The 12,825-nt window shown below is 38.2% G+C and overlaps 1 pseudogene; it reads right to left on the reverse strand.

The window, feature by feature from the left end:
- Positions 1–3,235: 3,235 nt before the first annotated feature.
- Positions 3,236–3,906, reverse strand: LOC103214618 (large ribosomal subunit protein uL13-like; annotated as a pseudogene).
- Positions 3,907–12,825: the final 8,919 nt, after the last annotated feature.

A 12,825-nucleotide genomic window follows, 5' to 3' on the forward strand; every position in this document is an offset into this window, starting at 1 on the left:
TCACTGCAGCCTCTATTTCTCAGGATCAAACAATACTCCCACCTCAGCATCTCCAGTAGCTGGGACTATAGCTGTGTGTCACTACACCTGGCTATTTTTTGTATTTTTTGTAGAGATTGGGTTTTGCTATCTTGCTCAAGCTGCTCTTGAATTCCTGGATTCAAGCAATCTACTTTACCTTAGCCTCCCAAAGTGCTGGGATTATATGTGGAAACCACATATGCCCGACGCCCTCTGATTTTTTGCCTCATCTGCAACTAGGGACAGTTTAAAAAGTTATTTTCCAATCTATGTGTTTTGTTTCCTTTTCACAACTAGGATATTGACATTGATTGAAGTTAAGATGCATAACTTTCTGATTATCACAGGATCTTTTACCTTATCCTTTCGTAGTCACACCTCACTCCAGTATGTGGCTACAATTTCCAGTGTTATGTTAAATAAAGTTGATGTCCTTGATCTTAGAAGTAAGCATTCAGTTTTTTACTCTTAAGTTTAGCATTAATAAAATAATAGCTTTTATTGTTAAAATATATACATTTTCATTTGTTTTCAGTATGAGCTTTTAAGATCTGAGTTTAAAATATTACTGATTGAAAAAATTTTTAAGAAACATAGGCTAATTAAGAAATCCAGAGGGAAATTTGAATGACTATGAAAATACAGCAAGATAAAGACTTTTGTTGTATTTTTTGCATATGTTATTTAATAAGGTTTCCCTTCTTATTTTCTGGAGAATATTTAGCCTAAATAGCATCAATTGATCATGCAGTTTTTCATCTTTTTAAACCCTTGTTGCATCAATTGATATGATCATGCAGTTTTTCTTTAGCTTATTAATAGAATGGGTTCTGTTGATTAATTTTTTGAGTATTAAACCAGCCTTGCATACCTGGAATAAACTCAACTTGCTCATGCAATATAATTTTTTAAACCATTGTTGAATTTTATCTGCTAACTGTTTTGATTTTTATACCGGGTCTTATTCTGTTACCCAGGTTGGAACTATAGGAATGCACCACCACCCCCAGCCTTATTTATTTATTTATTTATTTTATTATTATTATTATTTTTAGTAGAGTTGGGGTTTTGCTATGTTACCTAGGCTAGTCTCAAACTCCTTGCCCTTGCCCTTACAAAGCACTGGGATTACAAGCACGAGCCACTATGCCTGGCCTATTTAACATTTTCATGAAACATTTTATGTTATATTCTTGAAATATATTGATTTGTAGTTCTTTTTTTGTGCTGTCTTTGTCTGGTTTTGGCATAAGATTAATACTACATGATAGAATAAATTGAAATTGTCTTTATTTTCTGGAAGAGCTTCTGCAGAATTTGTCTTAATTCTTCAAAGATTTGATAATTCTCCAGAACTACACCTGAACCTTGATGTGTATTTCTTGTGAAGTTTTTAAATTACAAATTCAAATTCCTCTAATAGTTATAGGCTATTCAAATTGTCTGTTTCACATTGGATAAAGTAAAATTGTTTGTGCTTTTCAAGGAATTGATCCATTTAAGTTGACACATTTGTGTATAGAGATATTGATAATATTAGTCATTTGATGTCTGCAAGGCCCGTAGTAATATCCCCAGTTTCATTCCTGATATTATTTGTGTTATTTCATTCTTATCTATTAGTCTTGCTAGAAGTTTCCTAATTTTATTAATTGTGTCACAGAATCAGTTTTCTTTTAATATTCTCTACTGTTTCTCATTTTTAAATTTTATTGATTTCTACCTTTATGTTTTATCTTCTTTCTTACGATTGCTTTGACTTTACTTTGCCCTTCTTTTTATAGGTTCTTGAGGAAAGAGCTTAGATTATTTGAGACTTTTTCCTGATATGAACATTTGTTACTATAAATGTCCCTCTCAACATTCTTTAGCTGTGTCCCAGAAATTTTAATATACTGTATTTAAGTTTTCAGTTAGTTCAATGTACGTTTAGATTTCCTTTGTGACTTCCTCTTTTAACCATGTTATTTAGAAGTGTGACTTTTACTTTCCAAGTGTTTGTATGTTTGAGGATTTTTCTGTCTTATTTCTGTTGATTTCTAGTTTTATTCCACTATGATCAGAGAACATACTCTACATCATCAAGTCTTTAAAACTTGTTGAAGCCTGTTTTATGGGCTAGAATATGGTCCACCTTGGTGTGTGTTACAACAAATCTTGAAAGGATGTCCATTCTGCTGTTGCTGGGTGGAACGTTCCATCAATGTTGAATAGCTCCTGTTGCTTGATGGTGTTTTTGAATTATTGTATATCCTTATACTGATTTTCTGTAGAGTCATTTTATTAACTGTTGAAAGAAGGGTGTTCAAAGGGAAATACAAATCATTCTACCAAAAAGACATATGGTAGAATGATTTATATTTTCATCCCATATGTTCATCACAGCATTATTCATAACAGCCAGGACATGGAATCAACCTAGATGTCCATCAGTGGTGGACTGGATCAAATATGGTACACATAACACCATGGAATACTATGCAGCCATTGCAAAAAAAAAAAAAAAAAAAGAAATTCTATCCTTTTCAGCAACATGGATTCAGCTGGAGGCCTTTATCCTAAGTGAATTAATGCAGCAACAGAAAACCAAATGCTGCATGTTCTTACTTATAAGTAGGAGCTACACAATGAGTACACATGGACATGAGGAGTGGAACAGTAGACACCAGGGCCTACTTGAGAGAGGAGATTGGAAGGAGGGTAAAGATTGAAAAATTGTCTATAGAATACTATGCTTATTAGCTGGGTGACAATCTACACACCAAACCCTTTTGATATGCAGTTTACCTAGGTAACAAACCTGCACATGTACCTCATGATACTAAAAATTAAAGTTGAGAAAAGAAAAAAGAGGGGTGTTAAAATCCCTAACTGTAATTGTCAACTTATCTATTTTTTTATCTTATCGGTTTTTGCTTCAAATGCTTTGCAGCTCTGTTTGTTTTGGTGCATTCACATTTAGGATTGCTATGCCTCCTTGGTGTATTGAATATTTTTATCATTATGTAATGCCCTTCTCTGTCTCTGGTAATTTTCTTTGGTCTGAATTATATTTTAACTGACAATAATACACCTACGCCTGCTTCCTTTTAATTGATGTTTTATATGATATATCTTTTTAATACTTTTATTTTCAACCTACCTATATAATTATATTTGAAGTGGGGTTTTTATTTTATTTTATTTTATTTTATTTTATTTTATTTTATTTTATTTTATTTTATTTTTTGAGGAATTAACAGTCTTTATTGGGCTCAGACCAGGAGTCCGTGGGTCTTGAGGACCTGTGTGTATTTGTCAATTTTCTTCTCCACGTTCTTCTCGGCCTGTTTCTGTAGCCTCATGAGCTGCTGCTTCTTCCTGTAGTGGATCTTGGCTTTCTCTTTCCTCTTCTCCAAGGTGGCTGTCACTGCCTGGTACTTTCAGCCAACCTCGTGAGCCAGGCGCCCCAGATAGGCAAACTTTCTTGTAGGCTTCAGATGCACGACCTTGAGAGCAGCAGGAACCACCATCTGCTTTTTCTTGTCGTAGGGCGGTGGGATGCCGTCAAACACCTTGAGGCGGTCCAGGGCAGCCTGGCCTCGCTTGGTCTTGTGAGGCAGCTTGCCTCGCACGGTCCGCCAGAAGATGCGGCTGGGGGCCCGGAAGTGGTAGGGGCCTCGGGAAGGGTTGGTGTTCATCCGATTGCGGAGGAAAGCCAGGTACTTCAACTTGTTTCTGTAGAAATTGCCAGAAATGTTGATGCCTTCGCAGCGTACGACCACCACCTTCCGGCCCAGCAGTGTCTGTTGAGCCACGATGGCCGCCAGGCGGCCCAGGAGATGGCCTCGACCATCGAGCACCAGGACCTGCACCTCCGCCATCTTTGGCAGCCGCCTGGGAAAGCTGAAGTGGGTTTTTAAAAACATGTAGCATATAGGTGAGTGTGTGTCTGTGTTTACTACTCTGCCAATCTGTTTATTAATTGGTGTATTTTGACTACATATATATTTTCATTATTTTACTTTAATCTACTTGTGTCTTTTTGTTTAAAATGCAAATTTTTTTTCATCATTTCAACTTTTATTTTAGATCCAAGGGTACATGTGCAGGTTGTTACCTGGGCATCTTGTGTGATCAAAATGCAAGTCCTACAGAAAGCATTTTGTTAGATCTATTTTTTTTCTAGTCTGACAATCTTTGCCTTTAATTGTACAGTTTGATTATTTACATTTAATGTACTTATGTGGTTGGATTGTGTTTTATTATCTTACTCTTTGATTTGTATTTGTTTCATCAATTTTTGTGTTCATTTTCCCCTCTTCTTTTGAATACATTTTATTTAGCATTTTATTATATCTTCTCTGTTGACTTACTGGCTATTTTTTAAAAGTGGCTACTCTAAGGATTGCAATATAAAAATCTGGCTTATAATTGAATTTCAAGCAATATTATATGACTAGAAATAGAATTCTAGTTTGGTTATTTTCTTTAAAATACCTTAAATATTCCACTCTCTTCTTCCATGCACCGTTTTTAACAATAAGCTCTTGTGATTCTTATCCTTGTTCTGTATCGAAGGGTGTCGCCCCAACTCCACACTGGCTCCTTTTAAGTTGTCTATTTGCTTTGGTATTCTCTAATTATGCCTATGCATGATTTTTTTTTAAAAATTTATTCTTGGTGTTCTCTGGCTGTTTGAATCTGTGGTTTGAAGTCTGTCATTCATTTTGGAAAATTCTCTGCCATTACTTCAAATATTTATTCTTCCCTATTCTATCTTTTCTCTTTGGTATTTTCATTATGCATATGTTATACCTTTTGAAATTTTCTAATGGTTCTTGACTGTTCAGCATTTTTTACTTTTATATTTTGCATTTCAGTTTGGGAAGTTTCTATATTGTCAGACTCACTGACTCTTCAGCGGTTTTTAGTCTACTGATGAGCCCATCAAAGGCATTCCTCATTTATTGTACAGAATTTAAAAGAATTTCTGGTATTTCCTCATGATTCATTATTAGAGTTTCTGTTTCTCTGCTTATGGTACTAATCTATTCTTGCATATTGTCTCATTTTTATTAGTTTTTAAAAAATTTTTATTGAATATTGGCAAATTATAATGTATATGTGTATAACCATAGTTATGTTTAATTGCTTTTCTAATCTCAACATCTATATCATGTCTAAGTCTGGTTTTGAAGCTGACTTTGTTTCTTCAGACTGTGTGGGCTTCATTTTTGTTTCTTTGACTCGTAACATGCTTTGTATTTCCTTGTTGAAAGCTGGATATCTGGTATTGTGGCAAATTTTACTGAAGTAAATAAGTCTTTAGTTTGAGGTTTTATGTTGATTTGGCTTAGAGTTAGACTGTGCTCATTGTTGTAGAAGTACATGCCATAGGCTTTCAGTTGCTCTAGTGTCCTTGTTTGTTTTCCCTATTGACTATGTGCTTCCCTAAGTACTCCTCATCAGAGTCTGTATTTGCAGCTCTTTCAGCTATGACCACTGTTATGATACTGGAACCCTGTTGATAATGGTGGCAAAGGGTTTTGGGGGAGGTATTCTGTAATTTTATTAAATCTCAGTCATTTAACAGGCCTGTCTCGCTGGGCTGTAACTTCACTACTGTTTCTTAGCTTTATGACCCTCCTTTTCTCCATCTGGTAAGACAGGAAGCTGGAGAGGGAGAAATGTCCTTCCCCCAGGTCAAATAAGGCTTTGGTAATGTATTTTTCACAGGAGAGTAAGCCTTTTAAAGAAGAATGCTTTCACTATATCTCACAATTGTTACTCTTCCCCTTCTCTGAGCCACAAGACAATCTTTGAGAGTTCTTCACTGTGAGAACGTGGTGAAATTACTGGAGGTAAAAACCCATGAAAGTGTGAGGGCCTCCCCTAACACCTTGGCTTCCAGGATTCTCTCACTCTCATACTAGTCCATATTCAGCCTCCAGCAATTTGTCAGAATTACTATTTAAGTGTTCCTCCTATTTTAGGGCCTTCTTGGCCTCTGCTTTAGATAGACAGATCTTAGCAGTGACTCTGGTGTTTCTTGTTTCTCCAGATTTTAGGGTGGCAGTGTTTCCTATGACCTCAGTGTTTTAATGGGTCTGAAAAAATCATTCATTTTTAGTTTGTTCAGGTTTTTCTATTGTCATAATGGTGGTGATTACTTCCAAGATCTTTACATGTTGGACCTGACACCAGAAGTCTGTATCATTTTTGAAAGACATTTTGCTGGGTATAGAATTCAAGTTTGATGTATTTTTCTTTCATAACTTTAAATGTGTTCTACTATTTTCTAGCTGCTATATTTTCCCATGAGAAATCATGCTTATCTTTGTTCCCGTATATGTAGCAGGGGGTCTTGTTTGGTTATTTTTGCTTTGGGCTTTTAAGTTTTTCTCTTTATTTAAGGTTTTGAGCAATTTGATTCTACTGAGCCTACTGTTCCTATTTTTGTTATTAATCTCTTCTCCCCCTTGTCTGCTCCCCCTGCTCTGCTCCCCCTGCTCTGCTCCCCCTGCTCTGCTCCCCCTGCTCTGCTCCCCCTTGTCTTCTCCCCCTGCTCTGCTCCCCCTTTTTTGCCAGAGCACACAGAGGTAACCAGAACCTTTGACAAAGAAACACAGATCCTAGCAGGTAGGCTGTGAACTGTTATAAGATGACAATCACACCAGTAGCCAGAACCACACTTTTGAGCAGATTTCAGAGATGTCTTAGAATACAGCCTTAAATAGTTTTTAATGCACATTTAGCTTTTCCTAAGCACATAAGCCAAAGTGTGATACATTAATTGCACTAGTAGTTTATATGGCCTCTTGTATCCAAGCTCTTTTAATAGTGTTCTGATTCTGGGCTTCTCTACGTGAATTTCTTTGGCCAATAGGATAATAGCAAACATGATTCAAGTAGACGTTTGAGAAAGTGCTTGCATGATTCTACTTTTTTCCTTGGAAACCTAATATTGTTATGAAAACAAGCCTGTGTAGTTTGTTGGAGGATATGAGGCCATATGAAGCAGGAACATTTTTCCAGTGATGCTAGTCTAGCTTACCTGACTTTTATGTCTTTAGCTGACTGAAAATCCATGCAGGAATCCAAATGAGAGCAGCTAAGTCCAATCTAGATTTTAAAAAAATCCAGCTGATATGTAGATTTATAACAAGTTATAAATAGTTCTTATCTTAAGTCTAAGTTTCAGGATAGCTTGTTACACAGCAATAACTGCTACATGGATCAAAGTTCCAGAAATAGAGAAAGAGGGTTCCTTAGAGGCTTCTTAAGCATTTTTGTCCACTTCTCTACTTCCGCAATTGGTTCACTTAAACTGTCAGGCAGATGAGATTTTTGGCTTTCATTCTTAATTTCAGACCCAAATAGTTAGTGCTAGACAGACTCACACAAATTCAGCTGAATCTTTCTGAGAACAGAATAAAAAAGACATTGGATAAAGAAATTATTCTGATTCTCATGGCCTGAAACATTGCATGGGTACTTTCTTCACTAGGCTCAGTTTTAAGAAATATTGGTTACTTCATATTATGAATCTCTTAAGATTTTTTTCAGTTAAATGTGGAGGTAAGATGAAAACTTAATTAGGAGAACTGGCTTTATTTTTCTCTTAATTTTAAATGCCTAAGCTGTTGTTTAGCAAGAGATAACATCCATTGTGATATAAGGCTGAAGATGCCTGGTCACAAGAATTTGTGGATGCTATCTCAGAGAGAAACTATATTAAGTTTAGCACTGAGGTGAATGAAAACCAAGAGGTTTTGAGTGTGTTTTAAAGGGGAAACAAGGTATCTCAAATAAAATCAGGAGACTGGAACTGTCTACTGCAAATTTCTATCTTTATAAGAAGCAGCATACACATTAGGATGCTCTACAGGAAACAACAACCCCCAGTCTCAGTGGCTCTTAACACAACTGTATTAGTCTGTTTGTGTTACTATAGAGGAATACTTGAGACTGGGTAATTTATAAAGAAAAGTTTAATTTGCTCACAGTTTTGCAGTCTATATAGGAAGCATAGTGGCTTCTGCTTCTAGGGAGGCCTCAGGAAACATACAGTCATGGCAGAAGGCAAAGGGGAAGTAGGCACATTCTACATGGCCAGAGCAGGAGGAAGAGAGAGTGAGGGGAGATGCTATACACTTTTAAACAACCAGATCTCTCCTGAGAACTCTATCATGAGAACAGCCCTAGGGGTAGAATGCTTAACCATTCGTGAGAAACCACCCGTATGATTCAGTCACCTTCCACCAGGCCCCACGTCCAACACTGGGGAGTACAATCCAACATGAGATTTGGTGGGGGCACAGATCCAAATTGTATTATTCCACCCCTGGCCCCTCCAAATCACATATCCTTCTCACATTGCAGAATCCAATCATGACTTCCCAACAGTACCCCAAAGTCTTAACTCATTCCAGCACTAACTTCAAAGTCCAAAATCCAGCATCTCGTCCAGGCAAGGCTTGTCCCTTCTACCTATGAGCTCATAAAATCAAAAACAATTTAGTTACTCCCGAGATACAATGAGGGTACAAATACTCCTATTCCAAAGGGGATAAATTGGCCAAAAGAAAGGGGCTACATGCCTCATATATGTCTGAAATCCAGCAGGGCAGTCATTAAACTTTAAAGCTCCAAAATGATCTTTGACTCTATATCCCACATCCAGGGCATACTGGTACAAGGGGTGGGCTCTAAGGCCTTTGGAAGCTCCACCACTGTGGCTTTCCAGGGTTTAGCCCCCACGTCTGCTTTCAAGGGCTAGTGTTGAGTGCCTGCAACTTTTCCAGGAAAGGGTGCAAGCTGCTGGTGGATCCACTCTTCTGTTGTCTGAATGTATTAATCCGTTTTCACTCAGCTACAAAGAACTACTTGAGACTGGGTAATTTATAAAGGAAAGAGGCTTAATTGACTCACAGTTCCACATGGCTTGGGAGACCTCAGGAAACATAATCATGGTGGAAGGCAAAGGGGGAGCAAGGCACATCTTTTTTTTTTTTTTTAACTCTACTATACTTTAAGTTCAGAGATACATGTGCAGAACATGAAGGCTTGTTACATAGGCATTCATGTCCCATGGTAGTTTGCTGTATCTACCGACCCATCTAGGTTTTAAGCCCCACATGCACTAGGTATTTGTCCTAATGCTCTCCCTCCCCTTGCCCCCCACCCCCTGACAGGCCCCTGTGTGTGATGTTCCCCGCCCTGTGTCTGTGTGTTCTCATTGTTCAACTCCAAATTATGAGTCACAACATGCAGTGTTTGGTTTTCTGTTCCCGTGTTAGTTTGCTGAGAGTGATGGTTTCCAGCTTCATCCATGTCCCTGCAAAGGACCTGGACTCATTCTTTTTTACAGCTGCATAGTATTCCATGGTATATATGAAGGCACATCTTATATGACAGCAGGGGAGAGAGAGAGAGAGAGAGAGTATGTGAACAGAAGGAAAGTGCCACATTTCAAAACCAATAGCTCTCATGAGAACTCACGCATCGCCAGAACAGCATGGCGGAAACCACCCCCATGATTCAGTTGCATCCCACTAGGTCCCTCCCTCAACATGTGGGGATTACAATTCAGATTATAATTTGAGATGAGATTTGGGTGGGGATGCAGTCATATCGTATGACTGGAGGATGGTGGCCCTCTTCTCAGAACTTCACTAGGCAGTGCCCCAGTGGGGACTCTGTGTGGGGGCTCCAACCTCATATTTCCCCTTCACACTGCCCTAGTAGAGGTTCTCCACGAGGGCTCCACCCCTGCATTAACATTCAGGCATTTCCGTACATCTTTTGAAATCTAGGCAGAGGCTCCAGGCCTCAATTGTTGTGCTCTGTGTGCTCACAGGCTTAACACCACATGGCGGCCTCCAAGGCTTATGGTCTGCACCCTCTGGAAGAGTAGCATGAACTGTACCTGGACCCTTTATAGAGGTATGGCCGGAGCTGGAGTGGCTAGGATGCAGGGACCAGTGTCCTGAGGCTGTGAAGGGCAGCAGGGCCCTGGATCTGGCCTGGGAAACCATTCTGTTCTCCTAGTTCTTTGGGCCTGTGAGGGGAGGGGCTGCCACAAAGGTCTCTGAAATGCCTTTGGTTTTTTTCCCCATTGTCTTGGATATTAGCAACTGGCTTATCTTTACTTATGCAAATTTCTGCTGCTGGCTTGATTTCCTCCTTAGAAAATGGGTTTTTCTTTTCTATCACATAGCCAGGCTGCAAATTTTCCAAAATTTTACATTCTGCTTTCCTTTTAAATATAAATTCCAGTTTCAGGTCATTTCTTTGCTCACACCTATGAGTGTAGGTTGTTAGAGGCAGCCAGGTCACATTTTCAATACTTTGCTGCTTAGAAATTTCTTCCACCATATACCCGAAAATCATCACTGTCAAGTTCAAAGTTCCACAGATCCCTAGAGCAGGAGTACAATGCAGACAACTTCTTTGCTAAAGCGTAACAAAAATATGCTCCAGTTCCCAATAAGATCTTCATCTCTGAGACCTCCTCAGCCTGGACTTCATCATCCATATCACTGTCAATGTTTTGGTCACAAGCATTCAGCAAGTCTCTAGGAACTTCCAAATTTTCCTTCATCTACCTGTCGTCTTCTGAGCTGTCCATAGTCTTCCAGCCTCTGCCTGTTATCCAGTTCCAAAGGTGCTTCCATATTTTCACGTATCTTTATAGCAATGCCCCACTCCTTGGTACCATTTTTTAAAATTAGATTATTCTTGTACTGCCGTAAATACTTAAGACTGGGAAATTTATAAAGGAAAGGGGTTTAATTGACTTACAGTTCTGCAGGCTGTACAGAAAGCATAGCAGTTTCTGCTTTTGGGACAGTTTCAGGAAACTTACAATCATGATGGAAGGTGAAGGGGAAGCAGTCACGTCTTACATGGCGAGAGCAGTAGGAAGAGAGAGAGAGGAGGTGGTACACACTTTTAAACAACCACATAGCATGAGAACTTTATCATGAGAACAGCGCTAGAGAGGTGGTACTAAACCATTCATGAGAAACTATGTCCATGATTCAGTTACCTCCCACCAGGCCCCACCTCCATCACTGGGAATTACAATTTCACATGAGATTGGTGGGAATCCAGATCCAAACTGTATCACTTACAATCATGGCAGAGGAGAAGGGAGAGACAACCCATCACTTAGAGAGAGTGGGAACAACAGAGAGAGAGGAAAGAGGTCCTAGGCTTTTAAACAACCAGATTTTGCATGAACTGAGTGAGAGTTCACTTATCACCATGGGGATGGTGCTACATTACTCATGAGGAATCTGCTCCCATGATCCAGTAACCTCTCACCAGTACCCACCTCAACATGGGGAATCACATTTCAATGTGAGGTTTGTAAAGGACAAACATCCAAATGATATCAACAACTTTACTTTTTTCACTTATCTTATGTCCTGTATGGCTCACATCAGTCTTTTAGGGACATAGCATGAGAGATGCTGCACCTCAACACTCACTTCCATAATTACCAAGTCAATAAGTAAATAAATAGGGCCTGTGAATTACATACTAGCTCTTAAAGCCACAACATGGAAAAACTATATGGCACTTTCACATTTTTGTATCCTAAAAAAGTTAGAGAAAGGGAAATAGAATCCTTTTGTTTGCCTGGAAAGAGAGGGAAACAAAACATATCTTAATATCTTCCACAGTTCTGTGCAATAAAATATTTATTTTAGTTTCTTTTTATGTGCAAAATACTCTTACTCCCACCCCAAAAGAAACAACCAAGAAGTCTCATAGAGCAGTGACACCAAATGCAAAGCCCAGAATACCTGGTGATATGCTGTAGTCTCTACAGCTGGTCTAGATGTGGTGCTTTTTGGTCTAGAGACTTTAGTAAGTTTTATCTCCTTTACACATCAAATATACAATGATAGTATTGGATAATTACACTGAACTCTTTCCCACTTGGAAAAGGAACAATTGGGAAATGTACAGTAGAGCAATTCTAAAATCCCACTACACAGACATTTTGAGAGATCTTTCACTGAGAGCACTGGCCCTCTTTTTATAATGCAGGTACAATTCATGTAATTCATGGCCTCTGTCCACCTCCTTACTCATTCTATCCAGAGAAAGTAGAGTGATTTGTCATTAATAAATTTTGAAAAATGAATTGGGGATGCTTACTTAGGTCAGCTCTGCCTTTCTTACTTATGGGAATGAGCAGCCTCAGGTAACGAACATTCACCTGTGCTTCTCCATGTCCATGATTTAGACTCCATCCTTCTATTAATACTTCTCAGGTGAAATGGTCTACTCTGATTTAGCATTGCCTAATGGATAAGGTAAGCCCGCCAAATACTGATTCAGACAGCATGTCTATTTAGCTGCACAACTAAGCTATATCTTCTGCCTTCAACAATAATGTAATAATGGTGATATTTTGATTTTTTAATCACTGACTTCTTTTTTCAGATGGGAATGATTAAACAGATTTATCTCAGAGAATTAAAGAATTGGGCTTTCTATGTTAGAAATTCCATTTAGCCTTATGTTTGAATGTGTTTTATCAGTATTTTCTCTAATTACTTTGATCCATTTGTTTTATCATGTGTCCATGACTTTTTCCAGGATGTTCTTTAATGTTAGGAGTAATATTTTTTGGATTCCTATTGTTTGTCTTTCTAATTTTTAAGTATTTAATAGTGTCATTTTAGTCCTAATTTTTTAAAAGTTATTTAATAGTGTCATTTTAGTCCTAAATTACTGTTTTTGCAGACGTCTGTTTTATACTGTTTTGCTGATATTTGAGTCATAGTCCAGATGTAGATGAAAATC

Source organism: Chlorocebus sabaeus, chromosome 3 (assembly GCF_047675955.1).
Source record: "Chlorocebus sabaeus isolate Y175 chromosome 3, mChlSab1.0.hap1, whole genome shotgun sequence".
Taxonomy (NCBI): Eukaryota; Metazoa; Chordata; class Mammalia; order Primates; family Cercopithecidae; genus Chlorocebus; species Chlorocebus sabaeus.